The sequence below is a fragment of the Chrysemys picta genome, chromosome 3 (assembly GCF_011386835.1).
Source record: "Chrysemys picta bellii isolate R12L10 chromosome 3, ASM1138683v2, whole genome shotgun sequence".
Lineage (NCBI taxonomy): Eukaryota > Metazoa > Chordata > Testudines > Emydidae > Chrysemys > Chrysemys picta.
The window spans coordinates 175,309,764-175,335,113 of NC_088793.1; the positions used below are offsets into that span (position 1 = coordinate 175,309,764).

Sequence of the window (25,350 nt, forward strand, 5' to 3'; positions counted from 1 at the left end):
ATCAAAATTATTAAAAACAAAGTCAGACTTATTAATCTCTGGTGATTTAATTTGCTCTTCACAGTAGGGTCATAATAGAAGTACTGGAGATAATTGTGTGGAAAATTTCACATAGAAACCCATATTTAGTTATTCATATTTTTTTTGCCATGGAGATTAAAACACTTCTTTTAAGTCCACAGGTTCCACAAAGCAAAGGTCACTTTTTTTTATTAATTGTAAGTTATGACTTCATTCCAGGCTGAAAACCCTGGAAAAAAATCTATTGCCTTAGATCAGATATTGGTAATTGCTTAAAGATTTCTAAGCCTCACTATAGGACTCACATTCTGGTGTCTAATAATCATAAATAAATCATAAATAAATTCCCATTGTGCATGATACGTGGTGTTAACTATGCTGGTTTCCAGATAGTTACAGAGGGGTTCAGCTATCAAAACCAAACTTTGACTAACTCCATCCACTAGGCAAAACTGCCTGCAAACCAAGAATGCAGTAGCTAACTATTTCTGCTCTCCACCCTCTGACAAACAGAGGCTAGGGACACCATTCCTTACCCATTCTGGCTAATAGCCATTAATGGACTTAACCTCCATGAATTTATCTAGTTCTTTTTTAAACCCTGTTGTAGTCCTAGCCTTCACAACCTCCTCAGGCAAGGAGTTCCACAGGTTGACTGTGCGCTGTGTGAAGAAGAACTTCCTTTTATTTGTTTTAGACCTGCTACCCATTAATTTCATTTGGTGGCCCCTAGTTCTTATATTATGGGAACAAGTAAATAACTTTTCCTTATTCACTTTCTCCACACCACTTATGATTTTATATCTCTATCATATCGCCCCTTAACCTCCTCTTTTCCAAGATGAAAAGTCCTAGCCTCTTTAATCTCTCCTCATGTTCCAAATCCCTAATAATTTTAGTTGCCCTTTTCTGAACCTTTTCTAATGTCAGTATATCTTTTTTTTTTTTTGAGATGAGGAGACCACATCTGTACACAGTATTCAAGATGTGGGCGTACCATGGATTTATATAAGGGCTATAAGATATTCTCCATCTTATTCTCTATCCCTTTTTTAATGGTTCCTAACGTCCTGTTTGCTTTTTTTGACTGCCGCTGCACACTGCGTGGACGTCTTCAGAGAACTATCCACAATGACTCCAAGATCTTTCATGATTAGTTGTAGCTAAATTAGCCCCCATCATATTGTATGTGTAGTTGGGTTTTTTTTTCCAATGTGCATTACTTTACATTTATCCACATTAAATTTCATTTGCCATTTTGTTGCCCAATCACTTAGTTTTGTGCGATCTTTTTGAAGTTCTCCACAGTCTGTTTTGGTCTTAACTATCTTGAGCAGTTTAGTATCGTCTGCAAACTTTGCCACCTCGCTGTTTACCCCTTTCTCCAGATCATTTATGAATAAGTTGAATAGGATTGGTCCTAGGCCTGACCCTTGGGGAACACTACTAGTTACCCCTCTCCATTCTGAAAATGTACCATTTATTCCTCCCTTTGTTTCCTGTCTCTTAACCAGTTCTCAATCCATGAAAGGATCTTCCCTCTTATCCCAACTTAATTTACTTAAGAGCCTTTGGTGAGGGACCTTGTCAAAGGCTTTCTGGAAATCTAAGTACACTATTTCCACTGGATCCCCCTTGTCCACATTTTTGTTGGCCCCTTCAAAGAACTCTAATAGATTAGTAAGACATGATTTCCCTTAAAGCTCTCTGTATTCTACCCTGGAACATGGGTGATCATAAGTATGGCCATACTGGGTCAGACCAAAAGTCCATCTAGCCCAGGATCCTGTCTTCCGACAGTAGCCAAGGCCAGGTGCCCCAGAGGGAATGAACAGAACAGGTAATCATCAAGTGATCCATCCTCTGTTGCCCATTCACAGCTTCTGGCAAACAGAAGCTAGGGACACCATCCCTGCCCAGCCTGTCTAATAGTCATTGTTGGACCTATCCTCCATAAACTTATCTAGTTCTTTTTTGAACCCTTTTATAGTCTTGGCCTTTGCAACATCCTCCGTGAAGGAGTTCTACAGGTTGACTTTGCAATGTGAGGAAAAAATACTTCCTTTTGTTTGTTTTGTTCCTTTTTGTTTTGACCTTGTTGATAGGTTAGTAATTTTGCCATCTTTAACTACTGCAATTGTTTGTTTGGTGTGTGTTTTTTTTTATATGTCCATGCTTGGAATGAAATATTTTATCTTTATAGGTTTCTGTTTTGTGGGGAAATAATTGTATGTCAATTAAATATAAAATAACCATGTCTTGCTTAAGAATTCATGTGCATGTTGTGGTGTACAACCAACAAAACTAACTTAGGTGACTTTGTTGAAATAAAAACTAGCCTACTAAAACAGTTAATATAGTATATACCTATCTCATAGAACTGGAAGGGAACCTGAAAGGTCATGGAGTCCAGCCCCCTGCCTTCACTACCAGGATCAAGTACTGATTTTGCCCCAGATCCCTAAGTGGCCCCCTCAAGGATGAACTCACAACCCTGGGTTTAGCAGGCCAATGCTCAAACTCACTGAGCTATCCCCCGCTACTGTGAATGGCATAGTAGTTCCCCAGCACTATTCTCTATCAGCCTCCTGTATTGGTCCCTATAGCGGATAGAAACAATATCTGATGTGTCTAATCTCCCTCCCCCTGTAAAGAAGGCATAGCAGACAACAAGCATTCACTTATTTCCTGACACCCTACGGGTAGAATCTCTGTCTCTCCTGCACCTTTGGACACACGCAGGGGTGGAGTACAGGATATGTTTTGAGGCAGTTTTTCAGAAGACAGGCACCTAAAGCAGTGGCCAACTTTTCAGAAAAACACAGCTCACTGGGTGCTGAGCCCTCTTGAGAATCTGCTCCTTATTTTGATAACTAATAGGATCTGAGTTGTTTTGAAAATCTGGATTTAACTGTGGGTGCTGAGCACCTGAGAATCTTGCCCGATGATATCGAAGGCAGTTCTGAGTTCATCACAACAAGTAAAACGAGAGATGTGTCCAGTTGTCGTCTTGCTGAAATGTGTGGGTGCCTCCAATTAATCATGGATTAGGAGAGTGTATAGGATTCTCAACGTCGCATACAACTGAATGTCGATGCTGAGGTAACCATTCCATAGGTATTCCTGTGGTTGTTTCAGCCTCAGGACACAAGAGTTTATTGGCCATCATGTCATTTCACCACAGATTTGAGGTCCTGTCAGAAAATATAACATTGTCAGTACTATTTTTTGGCCACAGCACTTTGCACTTTTAGCAAGGGTTAAGGGTTTATGTCAGAAGACAAACTGCTTCCTTCATTGTCTATGTGACTTTGCTTTAACTACATTGGTATAGTTATACCAGTATACATGTGCTTTATACCAGTATAGCTATTCCCTTACAGAATGGGGAGTAAACTATACTGGTGTAATGCAGCGTGACACCAATATCACTGTGTCCATACTAGGGGCGGTGCAAGTATAACTATATTGTAAATAGTATAATTGTAGCCATATTTGAATGGTCCCTTACAATATGTGACAACGACTTATGCTAAACCATTTGTTTCACCTTGCATTTTGCTGTGATGCTGAGAGTACCTTTCCCTGACCTGAAGATGAGCTCTATGTGGCTTGAAAGCTTGTCTCTCTCATCAGCAGAAGTTAGTCCAATAAAAGATATTACCTCACCCACCTTGTCTCTCCATATTGTAAATGATTATATATTATAATCAGACCCCTATCTGAAATAGCTATACTGCTAGAAAAACTGTGTAGTTCTCAGGACAAGACTTATTTTGAATTGTTTCTGAAGGAGCATAGATGTGTAGCATATATGCAGAGAGACTGAGTCCTTTTCAAGTCCAGGGGCCAGGCATAATATGACTGGGAAAATTCCAGAACCGAATGTATAGCATGAAGGAAAACTGAAGATTGACAGATCCAAAATATAAAGTACAGTACCTTAAGTATAACCATCCTCCTAAGGCTGACAATTCTGCCATGTTTCTAAAAGGAGTTTTTTTCAATATTGTGCAGATGAAATCTCAAATTGTTTGGCGGATCCTCTAATAACTAGCCATGGGCTCTCTTTTTGCTGCATGAGAAATGCGCTCAGTGTGTACTGCAGATGTCTTTCTTTGTGCAGCTCTTTACATTGGTTGTTAACAGATGGGAAAAACATTGTGACAAAAGCAATGCCTCCCTGCTGCCCTCCACCTTATGCCATACTGAAAAGAAGGGAGGCATTGAAATATAATCCAGTTCTCTGCAGCGATGAGTAGGGTTCTTCTGTATATCAATATGCTGCCTGCCCATAACAAGGGAACATATGCACTTTGGGGAGGGCTGGCATAAAGCAAACCAAAACACAGCTGATGGGTCTAATTTTAGGCTTGCCAGCCTTGACCACGTCCTTTTTATTTCAGTAATTTTTTTGCTTGGCTAGATCCTCAGACTGTTAGAGTTATGGTAGGATGCCTAGGTTTCAGGCCTTGTGTTTGGTTGCGTGTATGATGAGTGCAGTTCTTTTCCTGAGATATTCAGTTTATTATTAGTAGCAGCAACAGCAGTAGCAGTAGTAGTAGTAGTAGTAGTTTATTTTAGCTACACAGTACCACAGTATGGATGGCAGATAAAAGGGTGTTCCAAAGAGCTTGCCTGCAAAATCTTACAATCTAGTTTAATCTACAATCTCCGTTTCTGACTCCATTAAACAAGTTTCCTGCTTTGGGTTTGGAGATTGTTTCTAGGAGTTTGAACTGGACTACCCATTAGTCTGAGACACAGCCAGTTTTCCCAAAGAGAAATTGAAATTTTCTCTTCACCTTCCTCAAAATTCCAGTGGTTCAGTCAGTAACGTAGGTCATGAGTGATGTTACCAGATCACATGGGAAGATACAGACCTTTTAGGCTGTAGTAAGAACAGTACTAGTTCTGAAGTACGAAGCCCTTTATGAGGATTTTAGGTTCCTCCATAACAGTTTCCTCCTTAGTAGTTTGGTGTTTGCCAAAGTAGTAGGTGTTTGCCAAAGAGGGAAAGAAATCGTGATCTATGCTGCTTATTGTTGTATGTGCCTGGGGGAAAAAACTTAAGTTCCTTTAAAATAAACCTTTTGTTCAGTTTTCCCCTGTATCTTTGCAGTCTTCAGTCTCATAATCTAGGATTGATCAAATATGGAGTGTATTTTTAAAAAGAGTACGAATTAGAAGAGGGATGCTCTTTCCCTCCCTTGCATAATATATGGTAAAATGGCTTTAGAACTGGCTTGTTTTAAGTTTTTATATTCAGATTATGATGAGATCTCCTAAAGAGGCAGGCCAAGAGAACAGTCCATTATTTTACTTTAGATTCTAAAGTTTAGAGCAACTGCTAGGTTGGAGCATAGCCTTGTTGTTGTTTTTATTTGTATTACAATAGTGCCCAGAGTCCCCCAACAGAGATCAGCTGAATTGTGGTTGGCACTGTACAAACATACTAAGACTGGCTCTTCTGTAATTTAGAGAAGGTTAATCATGGGGAAATAGTTATCTTCTCTTTGTTACTGAAACCAGGTAGTGCCCAATGAAAATAAAAAGTAAATTTAAAATAGAAAATATTTATATGCAATGCATAACTAACTGTGGGATGCATTGTCACGAGACATTGAGGCCAGGATCCTGGCTGAATTAATAAAAAGATTAGACACATCTTTGAATAGTAAGAATATTTGTGGTTACACAACCCACAATAGAAAAGTATATACTATATAAATCTTAGGTGGAGGAGGAAATTTTCCCTGGCGGTATGTTATTATGTAAGTGCCCATTATGGGGGTTTAGACCTTCCTCTGAAGCATCTGCTATTTTGCTGGTATCGGGACAAGATATTGGGCTAGATGGATAATTGGTCTCCACCACTATAAAAATTCCTATGGTCCGGTGTTCAAGCCAAGCTTTTCCTGTGTAATTAATGCAGGATTGAACACTATGTCCAGACTTCTCTTCATTGGGTATTTAACATTTTGGGTCTCTTTCATTAGGTACCCACCCTGTCTGCTTCACAGATTTGGTTTCTCATTCACTGTATGAGCCTCTAAGAGATACATTTAGCAGCCTCTAACTTAATTTTGTCATACTCTTATTGGGAAATAATTTCATGTACTGCTATTGGTTGTTATGGAAACAGTATAATGAGCTCAATTGTATAGGGGTGGGAATATCACATGCTGCTTGGAGTCAGGGCGAAAATGACAAAGTGGCACTTCTATAAATGGTTCTCTAGAATAAACTGCGTCAATGGGGCTCTCACAAAGTTTCCCCTGTAAATAATTCTTCAGCATTCTACACTTTTTCCATTATAAAATGTCGACGTGATATGAATTTTTTTAAAAGTGAATAAAAATCACAGTGGAGATTTAGGAAAGCAAGCCTCCTGTAATACTGTATTTTAAACAGAGTTCTTGGACTTCTCATATTGAATTACCATCTCTTTTAGAAAACTGGAAGCAAATAATCTATTGTCTTAAAGGAAAAAAAATTGCTCTGTTACACCAAATGAAACCCTAAGTAACTCCATTAAAAATCTCCAGGTAAGGGAAAACTGTGCTCTATTTTGCTTTTTTAGGATATTTAAAGACTTGAAAGTTTTATTTTTAAATATTTGTTCTGCTTTTTGTGTTAGAAATAGCATGTCTTGACTTCCTTGATTTCCCAGGAGGATTCCTTAGAGGACTGAAAACTAGTCAGAGTATCACAGAAAAAGATAAGAGACTGAAACCTGAGTCACTGAGATAGCAGGGTATTTTTACTCAGACTTTTTAAAACTCTACTTTTTATTTTTTGCTTTTTATCAATATTTATTTACTTCAGACTTCTGACAAACACTTGGGAGAAAAGCTGTCATTGTGAAAGTCAGCACCGCTTTTCCTTTCAACTGAGTGCTGACAAAGCTCATTCTTCGATTTTAAGAACTTCCAAGTAGTCCTGCAAAAACAAGGAGCACAAAATTTAGTCTGACTTATATTTAAGTGGGGGAGCATATAAGAAAAGCCAGTTTAAAAAATCAGGCTGCTTCTATATATCATAAAGAAAGGGAAAAGGGCAAAAATGCAATTTATTTTCCTTTGCAGATACCATTAACCAACTGTTTTTAACTGAGAGATTTTGGCCCAGGGTATCTAGTTTTTCTTTTTCTTTCCTATGTAAATATTTTTTTAAACATGAGCAACTAACACATTTAGGGATGTTCAGAATAATCTTATGTAACTCACATTACCACCTTTTGGGTGTTTGTCCCACTCTGGTGACTGGTCTGCATACAAGTTGTCAGGTAACAGTCTTAACAGATTCATCTAGCGTGCTTTGAAATCAAAGAAGGTAGAGGCTTATGCTTTTTGTTTTGGAGGTGCTGGGTTCAATGCCTGCTGATGACCAGTGATGGGAAATCATCACACTAATAAAAGCTGATGTGAAAACAATAAATGCTATTTTTAGAATTTAATTTTTGGTCAGTTTTCATATAAAAGCTAATGTCAAGGTGTATAGAAAGCTAACTTCTCCAAAGCACTAAATTAAAGTGCCTGTTTAGTGTAATGAACTGACCTGCATTATCGTTTGTCTTCAATACATGTTCTGTGCTGTGTTTAAAGGTTTTTTTTTTTGTGTTGTATCAAGGAGCACACAGAGGTTCACATGGGGCAAAATCATTGTAAATAATGTTTTCATAAAGCACATGTGACTCCATTATGCTTCCATGTGAAGGCCTTGTGCATGGAAGATGGCTAATAGCATTGGAAATCAGAGCTACTGATCTGATTGTCAGGGATGCAACATAATCAACAAAAAGATCAGGCAAAAATGTGTCCAGCCATCTGGGGAACTTTTTAAAACAGGCTTTTTAAATCTTTAACATCTGTGTTTTAGAGCACGTGTATGGGGAAATAAAGGAGGCTAGGATTAAGCCTGGTTTTGGTATTGTGCTAGGGATGGCATTAGCGTAGGTTCACTGTTTCAGTTGCACCCACAGAAATCATAAAGAATGCAAAAAACAGGCAAGCCTACACTTCTGGCCCAGTGTGGAGGGGAAGATCCCAGAGAAGTGGAGTGGGGGGTCTGGAGAGCACACCCCACCCTGCACACACTCTTCAGCGGTGGCGCTGGTCCTGTGAGGCTGGGCCCTGCTCTGGGCATTACGACCAGGCGCACAGAGTCACATTGCCTATGGGGTTTGGCTTGGCTGCCTAAAGGGGCAGCCAAGCCAAACCTGAGAGGCATTGTGAGCCCTGCAGGACAGAGGCTGTTGCTGCAGGACGTGTGCAGGGCAGGCTATCTCCCCAAGGCCATCTCCCCAAGGCCCCACTTACCCATTTTCGGGGGGCTCCCCTCAGCACTAGTCTGGGATTAGGGTTGCAGGGTAAAAGGAGCTCCTGTGGATGGGTGGGTGGTGCCACCTGGGCAGTTCAGTATAGTGCAAACATTGAATGGGGAGGCTAGATCCACCCTGTTTTGTGCTCACTTTAATATACAATACATAACACTTACTGTAACATTCTTTATCTATAAGCCACTTATATTCTTATATAAATAAAGAATGCAGTTTACCATATGCCCCTAAATTGCTTCTGCAAAGGAATATTCAAGTTCAGTGAAATTAGATCCCTGCAATTAGGCCAAATCCAACAGTCCCTTCCCAGGCAAAGCACTCATTAGGGAGTAAGGATTACAAGATTTGGCTCAATTGCATTAAACTTCTCTTAGAAGGATATTATACTGTACTACTGCTGTATCATCAAATACTTTTCTACAGTGTCTGAGAACCTGATCCTGACTCAGTCACATGCACATTACCAGAAAGTGGAATAACCTGTATATTTCACTACAGCAGCCAGACAACTGGAAGTAGGAAGGGAGCAGGAAGTTTAACAAAAGTTGCAGCTAAAGGACATAGACAGAGGATGTTTGTATATGGGAGGAAAAACTGTCCCCACTTTGATTGGGAAATTATCATTCAACCAGTGCCCTGATGAAATGAGGATCACCGTTTGATGTGCCCCTGGCTGGTGTAAGGGGTGAAGGAAGAACCAATGTCACAATGATGAGAGAAATCCTGCACAAATAGTTTCTAGTAGTATGCTTGTGACGTTATACTCAATATTCTTTATGGAAATATGCTTATAATATGTATATTACATAACCGAGATATAATTTATGCAAGATGGGTCTTGTAAGTTATCATTGGAAAGGTTATGATTTACTGAATGTGATTATCCAATTTGTATGCATGTATCATTTCTGTATCTAAAGTTAGAAATATGGACTATAACAATTACAACCGGATGCGTATTGGGAAGACACCCACCAGACGACAGGCCATCAAATTCGATGAGCCATCAGGAAGAATGATTAAGACACTAATCTCTCTCCCTCTTGGGTCATCTGGGACGTTTCTCCCTCCTGGGACGTAACTGTGACACTACTAGGTCGCTTGGTCTTGTCAGCTGATACTAAACATTACCTGGGACGACTTGTAACTTTCTACTGGGGGGGGGGGGAGATCAGGTTTGGGGAAACAAAGGATTCCCACCTTATGTAAATCCTATTTAAGGGTGGGGAGGAAGGCAAACGTGACTCCTCCTCTCCATGGAGTGTCTGCCCAAGAAGAGAGACTGCTGAAGCCACCTGAAGGGAAGGTGGGGGGAGTCCAGACTGAAACGGGTCCAGTCTGAAAAGAAATATAACTGGAACTCTGAACCACAGAAAATTTGCAACCTGCCTAAAGTAACATTTAGGGTAAGAAATTACATGTTGTAATCTGTTTCTTAGGTATATTGAGCTTAGCTTGCGTGTCTGGTTTTATTTGCTTAGTAATCTGCTTGTTCTGTCTGTTCTCTCTTATATTCACTTAAAATCCACCTTTGGTATTGGTAATTAATAAACCTATTTCTTATTTATAATAAAACCCAGTTTATGCAACTTCTAACGGGGGGGGGGGGAAGAAGTGTGCACATCTCTCTTCACATTGAGGAAGATTGCAGATTTTTATGAGCTTGCGCTGTGCAGATTTTTCTATGTGGCGTATTATTTTGGGTTTATCTCCCAAAAACGGGTGTGCACGTGAGTGCTGTGGGAGTCCTCTCACACAGAGCTGACTTTAGTCTGTGTCTGCAGCGGGGTGTGGCCATACCTGTGTGTGTGTGTATGTGCTGCAAGAGGCCGGAGAGCCTAATTCGGCAAAGCAGGGGAGGCTCAACGAAATCCCAGTACATCAGGTGACATCCCAGAAGGGGGGACCATCCTGTCACAATGCTGTAGTAGCATTCTTTTCCACTTTCTCTAGAATTTTCAATGCTGAGAAAGCCAATTTAATTGCTGTAAATAAAAATTTCTCTCATTTCATTTACCACAATATGAAAGTAATCGCTGAATAGAAATAGGCTCAATGTAGGTGCCCAAAGTTAGTTACATAAATCCACATTTAGGCATCTTTATAAAAGTAGCCTGTCCTTCAAAGGGACTGAGGAACCACTGCTCCTACTGAAGTCAGTGGGATCTGCAGTTATTTATCATGCTGAAAACAAACAGTTTATTTTGGTGCGTGAAGGTACATTTAGATGCCTAGCTTTCAACATCCAGTTTTTGATGTTTTTAAACATGACAAACTGCATCTTTCTCCCCAATGTCTTTCTCTTAATTTTTTTAGTACAAGATGAGCTACTCAATATTACTAAGCTCTTCAGTCTAAGCCACATCTGTAGGACCACTTGAAACGTGTCGACTCTTAGGCTGATGTTGAAGGTATACTTGCAGGTAAATGTTTACAGATGTGCTACCTTTCTAGGGGCACTCTTACTATAAGTGGTCCCATGCTTCAAACTTCTCTGATACTTTTGTCAGCAGTCTATTTCCTCTCTTTTATTAATATGAACTTTTTGTGGAAAATCCTGAACATTCTGCCAAAAAAGAAAGGAAAAAAAGAATTTATATGCTGTGGAAAATCCAAATATAGGTGTTTCTATGCTGGTCATCTGGTATAAATTCAGAGACCTTCTGTATTTTTTCTTGGGATCTTGGCTCCTCACTAAAATAGCTGTGCCAATGTGATCATAAAACACAGTGCGTCATTGTATAAGACAAGCAATATTTTTTTTAAAAGTGCACAGAACTTACACCAGCAATTCACAGAATGAATTTGAATTCTTCATGGCAGAAGGGTGCACTTTACCCTGATTATCTGCTGTCTGAAGAATAGTCACGACATGGGACAGCAGAATTTTTTGCTTTCATATACTACTTGATCTTATCCATTACACAAAGAATATACAGTTTGAAAGTTTCAGGGGTTTTTTCTTTGGTTCATTGGGTTTTTTTCTTTTCACTTACAGGACCTTATTTGCTACATTCTCTTTTGAAAGTGCCAGATCCCTGTTGTTTGAAGGGTGAAGAATTAAGTGGAGGGGAGCCAGGCAAACTTATATACAGAAAGGAAAATGGGTCAAAGTAAAGAAATATGAGGATAGTGATTTGGTGCAGGGAAGCAAGGTCTCTGGAACCTCTCTTCACTTCTCTTTTTGGAGTTTCTTGTACAATGATTAGAACTAATTGTTTCCTCATCTACATTTTATACAAAAAAGGAAAAGTGTCTTATTGTAAATATGAGGTTACAGCCATGACTCTAGTTAAGGGCCAGATTGTGGCCTGGTTTGTGGAGCTGCACAGAGGAATATTGCACTCTCTGCATCTGGCAAGCTCCCTGTACCCTGGGTATTTATGTAGAGGGGAGAGCAGCCTCTGTGGGACTGATATATTTCTTGCTTCGTCTTATGCATATGGGTGGAGAAAAAGTTAGGAATGAGCAGGCCTTTGGCTCTTCCCCCATGGTGTTGGCATGCTCAGGAAACTTACCTGCCCAAGCTAGACTTTTCACAGTGTACTTCCCCCACCCGGGAGCACAGGGGAACCAGGACGCAGAATGTAGCTCTGAGTCAGAATCCACTTGCCAGTGTGATCCCAGGGCATCACAGCCATACCCTACCGTACCTTGCTTGGAGTAAAGCCACAGATTCAGGGCCGGCTCCAGGCACCAGCTGACCAAGCATGTGCTTGGGGCGGCACCTTGGGGCAGGGCGGCGCTCGATTTTTTTATTTTATTTTATTTTTTGATTCGGCAGTGCGGCGCTCGGAGGGGGGCGGGGCTTCGGGCGGTGTGGTGCTCGGAGGGGGCGGTGCTTCGGGCGGCGTGGCGCTCGGAGGGGCGGGGCTTCGGGCGGGGGCTTCAGGCGGCGCTTGGAGGGGGCGGGGGCTTCGGGCGGTGCTCGGGGGGCGGGACTTCGGGCGGCGTGGTGCTTGGAGGGGGACGGCGTGGTGCTTCGGGTGGCGCGGTGCTTGGAGGGGGGTGGGGCTTCGGGTGGCGTGGTGCTGGGGGGGGCGGGGATTTCGGCGGCGCTCGCGGCGGGGGGGTACGGCAGGGCGGCGCTCTTCTTTTTTGCCTGGGGCGGCAAAAAAGTTAGAGCCGGCCCTGCACAGATTAGCTTGAATTTTGTACCAATCTTATGCTAGTTTTGTCACCTGTAGCTTAGTTTTTAATGAAGTTTTGTCCTGAAAATTCTTATGCTTAGTCCCAGGTCAAACAGGATTTTTTTGAAAGAATGAAGGAAATTGTCTAAACTGCTTTTGAGTTATAAGGTAGTGAAAATCTCATGTGTTTCTGCTTTTTGTTAAAAGTGCATAAACTTTTTTGCCCACTGTTGTAACATAATCTGTTGAATACCAGGCCAAAATAACTGTGCTGTGCTTGTCAGGGTGCATACCCAAGAGAATACTTTCCTAAATCTTTGGGAACATGAAGAGTACCAGCATCTCTCACAGTATGTACTGAAAGAGAGAGAGCACACTCTTCTAATGGTGTGGGTTGTTGTTTTTTTTGGGGGGGGGGGGGGGGGGCGGGGGGGTTGGTTTTTTTTTTTACCCTGGCCTGTTCTAATAAGAATCATCCACCTAATCTTGTGTCTTCTGTAAATACTGCACCACTCTTTCAGGGAGAGAAGGCAAGATCGGCAACTGCTTAAGTCTAGGGAGAGATTTTAAAACCTTAGAAGGGAGCAATGTAAACAAAAGGGCAGGCCTTGTTTATAGTAGCTTAGTTCATTATAGATCAGGGGCAACCTATGGCACGCGTGCCAAAGGCGGCACCCGAGCTGATTTTCAGTGGCACTCACACTGCCCGGGTCCTGGCCACCGGTCCGGGGGGCTCTGCATTTTAATTTAATTTTAAATGAAGTTCCTTAAACATTTTAAAAACCTTATTTACTTTACATACAAAATGGTTTAGTTATGTATTATAGACTTATAGAAAGAGACCTTCTACAAACATTAAAATGTATTACTGGCACGCAAATCCTTAAATTAGAGTGAATAAGTGAAGACTTGGCACACCATTTCTGAAAGGTTGCCGACCCCTGTTATAGATCATAGAAGGCTATGGAAGTCTCAGAGTGTTGCTGAGCCAAGCTTTATGGGAGGCCAACTTTATTGGCCTCCCATAAAGTAGTTTTTACCTACTGTACAAGCTTGTTACAAAAACAAAGCCCTGTAGGAAAAGTGATGGAGTAAATGTGCAAACATGCTCCTTCCACTTCTACTAGGGTTACCATATTTTATGCCTCCAAATGGAGGACACTCCCTGGGGCCCTGGCCCCGCCCCCAGCCCCGCCCACGCCCCCCCGCCCCAACTCCGCCCCCTCCCAAAGTCTCCGCCCCCTCCCCTGCTTCCCGCGAACATTTGAGTCGCGGGAAGCCTGTAGCAGGTAAGGGGAGTGTGGGGGGAGGAGGCGCGGCCCAGGCTGGCCCCCGGCGGCTCCAGCCTGGGTCGGCTCGGGCCCTGGGGTGCCGGCCCCGCGACCCCGGCTCCCGGCCCCGCGGGCCCGGCTCCCCGACCCCGGCCCGGCTCCCCGGCCTGGCTCCCGGCCCGGCACCGTGCCCGCGCCCAGCCCGGCCCGGCACCGCGACCCTGGCCCAGCCTGGCCCCCGGCCCGGCACCGTGCGCCCGGCCTGGCACCATGCCCCCGGCCCCGCGACCCCGGCCCTGCACCGGCCCCAGACAAAGAGGCCCCGGCCGAGCCCTCCCGATTTTCCCGGACATGCCCGCTTTTGGGGATTTCCCCCCGGACGGGGATTTGAGCCCCCAAAAGCCGGACATGTCCAGGAAAATCCGGACGTATGGTAACCCTAACTTCTACACTGACCACAAGGTGGATTTCAAAAGTCTGAGCATTACCCCAGCTGTAGTCTGATAACTGTGAGTTCAGCAGTCAAATTAAATGCTAGCCTCAGTGAGAGGTGTGGACATACAGCACTGTGTGGGGGTGGTGCTTAGCGTTTCATAGGTACTGGCCCTATATTGCCAAGGTAAAAATGGTGGGTAAATTTCAAAAGTCACAAGGCAGAGCTCTGAAGTGCTGCTGAGATAGTTCTTGGTCCTTGCTTTCTGGCTTTGTTCCTGATTCTGGCTCCTGTTTTCTCCCCCTATCCCCAGTTCCTGTTTATTGTCTCTGGTTTGACCTATTCCAGATTTCCTCTAACCAGTTGATGTGACTGCAAGTGTTCTGGTTCTTGACATTAAGGTTTAATTGCAGTGTAGGTAGGCTTACCGGCACTATCTTTAATCTAACTAGTACAGGTAACAATAGTAGTGAAGATAGGGCAGAACTAGCCATCCCTAGTACAAACTCAGCCAGGACCCTTTTTATGTACTGGGATGGCTACCCTACACTGATGCCTGTGCTGCCATGTCTTTCACTACTGTTATGACCTGCGCTAGTTAGGTGAAAGCTAGTGGGAATATGCAAACCTGAGCTACAATTACAAATACAGTAGCTCCTCACTTAATGTCGTCCTGATTAATGTTGTTTCATTGTTACGTTGCTGATCAATTAGGGAACATGCTCGTTTAAAGTCGTGCAATGCTCCCTTCCAACGTCATTTGGCAGCTGCTTGTTTTGACCACTGCTTGCAGGAAGAGCAGACCGTTGGAGCTAGCTGGTGGGGGCTTGGAACCAGGGTGGACCAGCAGTTCCCCTATCAGCTCCCTGTTCCCCTAAGTTCCCTGTGCGGCAGCCACCCAGCAGGCTAGCAATTGCTGGCAGCTCAGCTGTCCCTCCCCCCACTGCCGTGTGCTGCTCCTGCCCTCTGCCTTGGAGCTGCTCCTGGGAGCCTCCTGCTTGCTGTGTGGGGGGAGGGGTGCAAGGGGTGCTAATGTCAGGATGTCCCCGTGCTCCTGCCCCCTGCTTATCCCATTTCCATAGAGCAGGGGGTGGACATGGGAGGGAGCTTTCTGGCAGCTGATCTACTTAAAAAGGCAATGTACTTAGAGTGGGGTCAGAGAACTTAAAGGAGCAATGTGCATCTCTCTCTCTGACACACAGGGTGTGTGTCTTTGTCTGTGTCTGCCATGCTGTCTCCCCTCCCTGCATTTGTGCTGCCTTGTAGAATGTGAGGCTACATTAACAACAATGTGTTAATCCTTGAGGGCTCTGACAAGTGCTAGTTCATCATTTAGCCAGTAAGGCATTCCCCGGGAAATATCCCACCCTCTGACTTCACCACTTCAACCAAGCTTCACAATCATCATTGCTGTGTACAGTATTAAATTGTTAAAAACGTATACTGTACATGTATATAATATAAAATTTCCCTGGAACCTAATCCCCCCCCCATTTACATTAATTCTTATGGGGAAATTGGATTCGCTTAACATTGTTTTGCTTAGTCACATTTTTCAGGAATATAACTACAATTTTAAACGAGGAGTTACTGTACATTAGTGGTGGAGATGTACCTTAAATCCATTTTGAAAATGGGACTTAGGCTCCTAAGTTACTTAGGAACAGATTTTTTATTTTATTTAGGTGCCTAAAGATTAGGGTTGCCAACGCCCCAGGATTGGCCTGGAGTCTCCAGGAATTAAAGATTAATCTTTAATTAAAGATTATGTCATGTGATGAAATCTCCAGGAATACATCCAACCAAAATTGGCAACCCTACTAAAGATATAGGTAGGCACATGGTGGCATTCTCAGAAGCCTTTATGCACCTAACTTCCATTGAAATCAGTGTAGTTAGGTGCTTGGGCACTTTTGAAAAATCTGACTGGGTTCCTGTCTGCCCCTTTAGGCACCTAAATACCTGAAAAAAATCTGGCACTTAGGTGCTTTTGAAAAATGTACACGATATCTGATAGCATCAGTGCATCTTAAAACTAAAGAGACGTTTTGCTATTTTTACAGCAAATGTATTAGATAGAAAAAGTGGGAGGAAAAGATCAAAGATCCCTAGAGTAGACTGAAGAAATTGTTTTGTTCCTTGTTAAGTAGCCAGGGCCAGGCTAGTTTTAGATTAGAAATTGAGGCCTGTCCCAATTCCCAGTGAAGTTAATAGGAGAGTGTTTCCTTGACATCAGTTAGTTGAATCAGGCCCCTGGTCAGTACAGACTGGGAACATTGGAAACTGAAATTAACGAAAGGTCGCTCCTGAATGATTCTTTCCTGCTGACCCAGAAATGGAACAGTGGGATCCCACCCGAGGCTCTCAAGACTCTAAGTTGTGGCCCATGAGTGTGACTGCATTAGGAAAGAAAAGTGTATTTGATTCTGAGTTTGAAGTGTGTTCCAGAGCTGCACACTGTGTCTTTTAACTGAAGTGTCTGAATCAGCCTAGTTGTTATGGGCAGGAGTTGGAGGCACTGTTTGCCACCTGCTTCCCTGGTAGTCCCACAAGCATCTGTGATGTGAGCCGTAGCACTCTGAGCAGCTGTTGCCGTTTCCATACTGCAGCTGTTCAGCATCTTCCCTGTTGGCTACATGCTGTATTGCAGAGGAAGAAGGAGAGAATAGCTCTGCCAGTTTCCCTACCAAACTGTGGTAGCCCTAAGGAGAACAGCATCGTCCACGGAGGGTAGCCCAGGAGAGGGTGAAAAGAAGATGTTGAAAACCCAAAACCAGTTACAGCTCTGATTCTCTGCTCCAGCAACAGGTTAGAGCAGAGTGGGGCTGTTCTAATGAGTACCATCTGGCTATAATCCTCAAAGACCATGTTTCAGTGGGAAGGAGCTGGACTGCAGTAATCTCTAGCCACAGGGGACCGCAGGGACTGGCTTTGCTGGTTCTGTGCTTTGGATGGGGCTCCCTTATGCCAGAGCAATCCCTGGCAGGGGACGTGCTGGTGGTGTTTGCTCCCATATGATCAGTGCAAAGGGAGAAGAACAGGGCACAGAATCCATCCCTAAGTGTTGGTTGTGGCCCCTGGAACTTTTTGGTGTAATATGGTCAGCTGTGAAAAGGCTGAGCTGCTCTGGAGGAAACCACATGCGGCGGTGTCAGCTAGAAGGGTGAGCTGGCCAGATGTGAAGTGTGAGGGGAAATTAAGGGAGAAGCATAGATCCTAAAGGGAAACTCCCAGTAATGCATTGATATGATCATCAAGTATTCTGTAAAAAAAACTACAGTTAACTTTGTACACTTGCACAATTGTAATATAATTACAAATTGTAAAGTAAATTAGACTAGGATGATTAAAAATCATGTTTTACATGACAGCCTGACATAAAGCATTTCAGATCTTTTTGTGTGGACTGCGCTTTGTACCATGGAAATATAAATGAATGTAATAAATAGGTAGTATTTATTTGAATTTTTTTGGATGATTTAGTGAATTTGCTGATGATAAGACTATCGTGGAGTCGACATTACATAAGGCTAATTTATCAAATTTAATAATAAACTATTAATCGGCAGGGTTTTGAAATGGAATAGTAAATAATGACCACAGTATATGTATTGACTAGAATGGCTATTTCAGTAGGTAATACAATGATGTTGAATATATTAGTTGGCTCGCAAGAATGTAGCCAGGTTTGGTGAAGGCAACAAACTTATTTGCATAGAGATCATTGTGTTGTTTTGCAAGAAATGTGTGCAGCTTCCGTAGGAAGATTTTCGGTGAGAGCCGCCTACACATGGAGCACTTGGCTTTTGAATGAGTTTACATATTAAGTTTTGGTTCAATCACTGTACATTCATTTCTGTACAAAACAGCAGAAACATCGCACAAACGTGTGCATTATCAAAGTCCGCCAATGCTTTGAAAGCCCTGTTCATTAAAAATATCCCTGGACCAAAGTCCTTAGTGGCTGCAACTGAAACAACAGGGATTTAGTGGGGTGGTATAACTGGATTCAGAAGCTGAAATGAAACTTGATGGCTAATTAAACATTTATGCTAATTAGTTTAAAATAAGCTTGCTTTGATCAAAGATGTAAGTGTTCATGCAGTTACAAGGGCTTGAGGGACAGATTGTTGCCCACCCTGAGCGACACACATAGGGGATCTTCCATACAGATTTTGGGGGCCAATTCCACCTTGCCGAACCCACTCCTCAACTATGAAACTCTGCAAGAGTTTTCCTTCCTGCAGGCCCCTTGCCATTGGGGATTTTGCAGGAGGGGATAACACCGAGGTTTATGTCAGCATATTAATCTAAGCTTCTATAGCGAAGCTTATTTTTCATCAGTATCCACTATAGCAATTAAATGTAGTGCTGCATATTTTTAGCTGCCCTGAAACCCAATGTTGAATATGTCAGTCTGTAAAACAAAATATCTTTAAAATGGGGCAATGATAGTCATTATAGATAAAGTCCACGAACATACATTATAAAGTAGGTACTGTTGGGAATCAGATATCCCCATTGTATAGGTGGAGAAACTGAGGCACGGAGTGCTTTGGTAAATTGAGCAGCAGGCACTCAGCCTAGTAGATGAGGTATGTGCCTGGGGAGTCTAATCCTGATTCCAGCACTAATTGGCTCTGTGACCTTGGGCACGTCAATTTAATTTAGTCTGAGTTCCTCCTTCAGTAAAATGGGAGTCTTAGTATTTACCTTCTTCATAGAATGCTGTGAGACTTTAGTAAATAATGTTCAAATGCTATGTAAGTTCAAAGTATTAGATCCCTTGCTTCATTGGGATTTCATAAGTCACTAACAGGCCAATATGGATAGGGTTATACTGTTAGGAGATCCTTACTGTTTATTACTTTACTCTTATTACATAGCTTGTTGTTGTGATGGTGTTGCTTGTAAGGATATTTTGTAATATGACTGGCTCGTTCGGCTTCCAGGGGCAGTCCATTATGTTTGCTTCTTATTGGCTGAAGGTCAAGAGAGTTCTGATGTTGGCCTGGAGGAGGCAGAGGTTAGTCCTGGATTGCAGGGGATGTTTTTTGTGTTCCCTATATCTGTGTTTAGTCTAAAAAAATCACGTCCAGGGTGTGTTGAGCTGTGTACAGATTACCTGTGAGAAACTGAGAGTTTGTCTATTGCATCAGAGGCACTATGAACATAGATGTTGAAGTCTCCCAGGACAATATGCTCTGGAAACTTTCACCATCGTGTCATGGAGGATTGCACTCAGTTCCTCTAAGAAATATTTGGCTTTTGAAGATTAGCAGGATGCACATGTTGGTCTTGACTTTGGCTTCACACAGTAGTTGACTGTCCTCAAAGGATTTTGTCTTGAGGTTTTTTTTTTTTTCTTTTCTTGCATTTGAGTCTGGGCTAGAAAAAGATGGCTAATGTTGCATTAAGGTAGATTTAGCATTTGCTATACTAGAGCTTGACAGGTAAAGTGTATTCTAGCTGTGGGGCCAAATCCTGCTACCCTGACCCACTCATTTTTGTGGTCCCATCTCTCACACACAGTGTTTTAAAACCTGCATACTATCGCTGTGTCATTATTTCACTTGTTTAAAAGGTATGTGTGATGGGTTGAACCTGGGGTGCCACCCGATGTGCTGGGGTCTCACTGAGCCCGCCCTTTCCACCAGCCTGGGTTTTCTCACCTTGTTCTTGCTTTGCTAGACATTCAAGCCTTTTCTAGCACACACACGTAAGGCAACACTCAGCTGCAGACACAGACTGAAATCTGCTCTGTGTGGGAGTACTTAGCTAGCAGAATGGCCAGCACTCACATGCACACCTCCTTTGGGGTATAAACCCAAAATAATAATGTCTTGCACTGTATAGAAAGATCTGCACAGCGCAAGCTCATAAAAATTCGCCGACTCCCTCAATGTGGAGAGAGAGATGCACAGTGTTTTGCCCTCCTCCCCAGCTATGAATTGCACAAACTGGGTTTTGAAATAAACAAGAAATAAGGTTATTAACTACAAAGGATAGATTTTAAGTGATTATAAGGGATAGCAAACAGAACAAAGCAGATTACTGAGCAACTAAAACAAAACACCCAAACTAAACTTAATACACTTAAGAAACAGGTTACAAAATGTAATTTCTCACCCTAAATGTTGTTTGAGGCAGGTTTCAGAGTTTCTGTAGCTTAGAGTTCCTGATATTTCTCTTTACAGACTGGACCCGTCTCAGCCTGGACTCGGCCCCTGCCTTTCCCTTCAGGTGTTTTTAGCAATCTTCCTTCTTGGGTGGGGAGGCAATGGAGAAGAGTCCTGATTGCCTCACTTCCCAGCCTTAAATAGAATTTACATAAGGCGGGAATCTTTTGTTTCCCAGTCTGACCCCGCCCCCTCTTAATGGAAAAAACACTGAAAGCCCAAGATGGGCTCTAGTACCAAATAACACAATCACCTGATCCTGTAGTGTCAAAGCAGCAACCCTGGGAGCTTCTCAGGAAGGCGGGAGATTAGTATCTTCCAAGTGTTGTTGTTGTTCCTGATGGCCCATTGAGGCTGATTGCCTACTGTCTGGTGGGCATTCCCCCAAGTACATACACAGTTGTAATTGTTACATAGTCAGGATTTCTAACTTCAGATACAGAAATGATACATGCATACAAACTGGATAAACACACTCAGAAGATCATAACCGTTGCAATGATACGTCACATGACCCATCTTGCATAACATAAAACCTATTTTAGTGATGCCATATTCCTATCATAACTATTTCTATGAAGAATATGGGGTACGTCACAGTATGAAAACCTTGTTTGTTAAGTTTCAAATGCTGCATTTTCTGGTAAACTAGTGCGAGGAGAGGGGTAGCATGTGCAGCTTCTGCAGAAGGAATCCTTCCAGTGCAGGCCAAGCTCCCACAGATGGGCCCAGGGAAATGATCTGCCAAAGTTCGGCCTACAGCATTTTAAAATTGGCATATTCTTGTGAGTAAAACACTTCAGATTCCTAATATCTATTATTGTATCAGGTCTAATGGTTCACTGCTGAACAATTACAACTCAAAATGTAAGCTTGCCTGCATGTGTGTGGGGTGAGTGGGATCAACCTCCTTTATTCACGATGCTAAGGTCCCCAAGTTGGGGGCAAAACCAGACCAGTAAGGCAAAATACTCTTTGTAATGGACTTGCGAACCATGTGACTGAAAGAAAGGAAATTTTCGTTTAAGCACAGGTAAATGTTCCTATTGTTTTGTCTCCAGGTTTGTCTGAGCAGAGAATGCTCTCCAGGCAGTGTGCTCAGGGTCAAGAATGTCGGGAGTGTGGTAGAATGTAAGTGTCTTATGTTGCTCTTTAGTGACCCATTCTTGTCAACTTAGGCAAGGCTTTGCTGAGCTTCAGATAAAGTCCCATCCAGCCTTCCTTCAGACAGAAGAACACGTAGCTTGGTGCAAGACCATTTGAAAAAGGCATATTGAGATCATCCAGAAGATCCCCTCTCCACCACAAAATACCCACAGAAACAATAGCTGCTCTATTAACAAGACTTACATAAACACAGTAATTTGTGCTCCCATTGATGGCCCTGCAGCATCAGTTTAGCTAATAAATACTATTCTGAGAACAGTGCTGACGTTATCAGTGATGCTGGTGCAACAGCCAAGATATTTTGGCATGATAAGGGGTTATATAAATGGAAGTTGTTGGTGTTAAACTAAAACAGCCATGTTAATTTCAGTTTAATTGAAAACACAGGGAAATATCAAATGGAAAAGAGTAAAACTGAGTGGGGCAGGAGCCGAATTATCACTTTCAAATGTTGACACTTTAATGGAGGTTGGTTAAAAGAAAAAACTTCCCAAAACAGTTGTTGTTGAACAGTACTCCACCAAGGATTTAATTCAGAAAATGATGTGCCTTGCTGAATTAGGTGGGGGTTTTTACATGTTGATTGCATAGTACCAATAGCTGGGTCATCTCTCCTACTCACTCTGCTTCAAAAGTGTATTGTGACAACACTTGTAGTATGAGCACATTGTGAATGGGGGAAAATGGCTGAGTTCTAAGGACACAAGGAGAGAAAACGCATGTGCTCAACCTTTTGGATTACATTTGCCATTGCTTATGCCAGACTTTTGGCTCTTCTAGGGGATACTTTAGAGAGTATGAGACTATGCTGCCAACCTGGACTCATTTCTTTTGGGAATGAGATTCCACCACCCAAACTGTTTATATCCATATATTCCCTTCTAATTCAAAACAAAATTCACAAGAGTCTGTTACGTGCAGAAGAAGAAATTATAAGGTGGAGGCAGTAATTTTGTAGTTCCTTGGAACGCTGGAAAGTTCCTAGCACAAAGGATCTCTAATTAGGGGGGCACTGTATTTAGTGAATAAGTAGGAATCCAGTTCTGACAATAATTCTGACCAGTACAACTTCCACTGTTGTGCTTACTACTCACGTAGTGGCCTAAGTGTGCATAGTATGGAACAAATGATAAACTTTATTAAACACAATTTCCTCTTTTTTTTTTTCCACTTCAAATAAAATTTCAACACTGCAATAAAGGTCCACTAAGGTATATGCTGTATGTAAAGCAGTGTAGTAATGGTATCTAAGCTGAGGTGTTCTGGACCATTGCTGCAAGATACCACCACCACCACCTTCAGCCTCCAGCCCCCATTAGCATTAGCATTAGCATTAGCAGGTACAATACAGAACAAAAGAGAGTGGTCTGTGATTTTACAGCAGGAATGTTTCTTGGAATAAATGGGACTTCCAAAATTTATTGAATGAGGAGAAGGAAGACATTTGGTGACTGTTCTTGGGACACAAGAAGTGTTGGGAGTAAGTGTTATAAATTGGAGTGAGTGAAGGAACAAAGGGATCAGTTAGGAGTGGATCTTGGACAGACCATAGAAGTGGGAGGAGTTCAGGTAGGCTGACCAGATGTCCCGATTTTATAGGGACAGTCCCGATATTCAGATCTTTTTTTCTTATTCAGGCACCTATTACCCCTCACCCCATCCCAATTTTTCCCACTTGCTATTTGGTCACCCTTGATGCAGGCACAGATGTATGGAGGGGCGTAGAACTTTTGTATAGAACAAAATGGTAGAACACCGCACTCCCATCTAAACACATGTCAGTTTGGTATTCTGTCTGTATTTGTGGCTAATGCCTTGGTATAGGCACATGAAATATGGTGCAGTAGCGGGCAGGAATGTCCAAAAGGAGGCAGAGAACACAGAGAACAGGAAAAAACTGGCCTAAGTGAACAAGCTGTACTAGTTCACTAATTCAAACCATAGAGGATATTTCTATTAGTTGGGTGAGCCAGTTTAAGCAGATCCTTGGTACCTATTAACACTCTGCAGTCTGCAGTTAGATGGCAGATAACCCAAAATCTCACTTGACCTTAGCAAAATGGGAAGCATGCACAGTTTGTTAATATATTAGGCAGAGGTAGGCTTTATGTGACCTGCAACTTGTCTTTATGCCTCTCTTCCCCATGAGCAAACACATTTATTTGGCACAGTGCAAGGAAAATCCAACTCCCCTTTGGGTTGGAGATGTTTGAGTAACCCCCTGGCCTTATAAGGTATTTCTGGGCACTGCTACTCTACAGGAATTTTTTTAAGTCCATGACAGGTATTGGATCCATCCTCAAAACAGAGTGTCATAAAGAAAGAAATTTAGGTTACAGTACACGATTTTCTGCAGCAGTTATTTCTTTCACCATTGCAATTAATTGCCCTTAACTTTACAGATCCAGAGTGTGTCAAAGTTTATTACAACGAATTTGCAGCAGAGAGTGTGCAGTCACGGCTTGTAGGATCTCTGAAATGGCAGGTTTAGGAACATCAGAATGAACAGTTTGAAGTAGTTCTCCCACCTGCTGTTATTAAACCCTCCAGTTCCTGTGCATTATGCACTGATGTCAGGAGGAGGCTGCTCTTCTGATGCTGAGTATCATGTAAAGTCCCCAGGGGGTTTTGAGACTGCTTTTGCCTATTTGTTTCTAAAAGGGGAATTTGAAATCTGTGCTCTGACACATGCTTGATCAAACCCCACCAGATGTCAGTCTGTGGTCACGTACTGCAATGAACCCCTCTTTGATTGTGACAGATGTAGTGCACTGAACCCCAGTGGATTCTCAGGAGTGTAACCTGGTGTTTTGATGAGCTCAAAGCCAAGAGATGAAGAACTGGAAAGTCCTAGCACCTAGAAAGAAACTTCCAGCTGTTAATGAGTTAAAAAAATACAAACTGTAGTTCCTAGACAAGTCCAGTAGAAGGGTTCAAGGCCAGCCTTGTCCCTTGAGGTAACTAGTAGATGTGCCTTTTCAAGTCTATCCATATCTTGAAGCCAAAACTTCACTCCGTTTATTTAAAAAAAAAGAGAGAGAGAGAGAGAGACGGAACAGTTCCCAACCCAGCCCTAAGGACAGTCCAGTAGAAAAGCATAAGGATAAACTGGTTTTGTCATGACTTATTCACACTATCCTCTTGTAGGTAGGCTGCAGCACTACTGTGACTACTGTTGGCCTCCTGCCAGCAACAGAGTACATCTCTGTCCTGTTCTCAGGACATCCAGTTCCAGCTCCACCTTCCAGGCTGTAGGCTGTCTGGCCTTCCCTCTTCAGCCAACTCCCGGGCTGTCTCTGGCTGGCTGATCCTGCTCTCACATAGTCTCTGGCTCCCTCCTGTGCCTGGTCTCCTCTTAACTCCAGCAGTACTTCCCTTTCCTGTGCTGGAGAGATTATGGAGCTTTTTATGAGCTGGCTGGTGAACTGTATGGTAGCAGTGCCCAGCAATGAGATGGATGGTTAATTACCGTATGTTAAAGCACTTTGTGATCTCTCTGTTGGAAAGAGGCCATGTAAATGTAAAGTCATTTAATTATGTAAAAAGCTGTATGTACTTATGTGTGTCCCAAGTACATTAATAGCTATTGCCCATAATATTGTGTCTGTCTGAAATGCCTTGTAAACAATATGACCCTTTTCTTTTCTATCAGTTCTCTTTTATAAGAGCATTAAGCCACTCCAGGTACTCTTTTGGAATCTGTGACACTTCTCTGCTATTTTGAAATTACTTGACCTTCAGTCTCCTGCCTGAAAATAGAAATGAGACAGTGTAGTAGAATCTCTTGATTTTGTGTCTAAGTGATCTG

General features: G+C 42.5%; 1 protein-coding gene across 6 annotated transcripts in view; it reads left to right on the forward strand.

The window, feature by feature from the left end:
• Window positions 1-25,350, forward strand: part of PRKCE (protein kinase C epsilon) — a 498,954-nt gene that overhangs the window by 250,024 nt on the left and 223,580 nt on the right. The window lies entirely within an intron of this gene.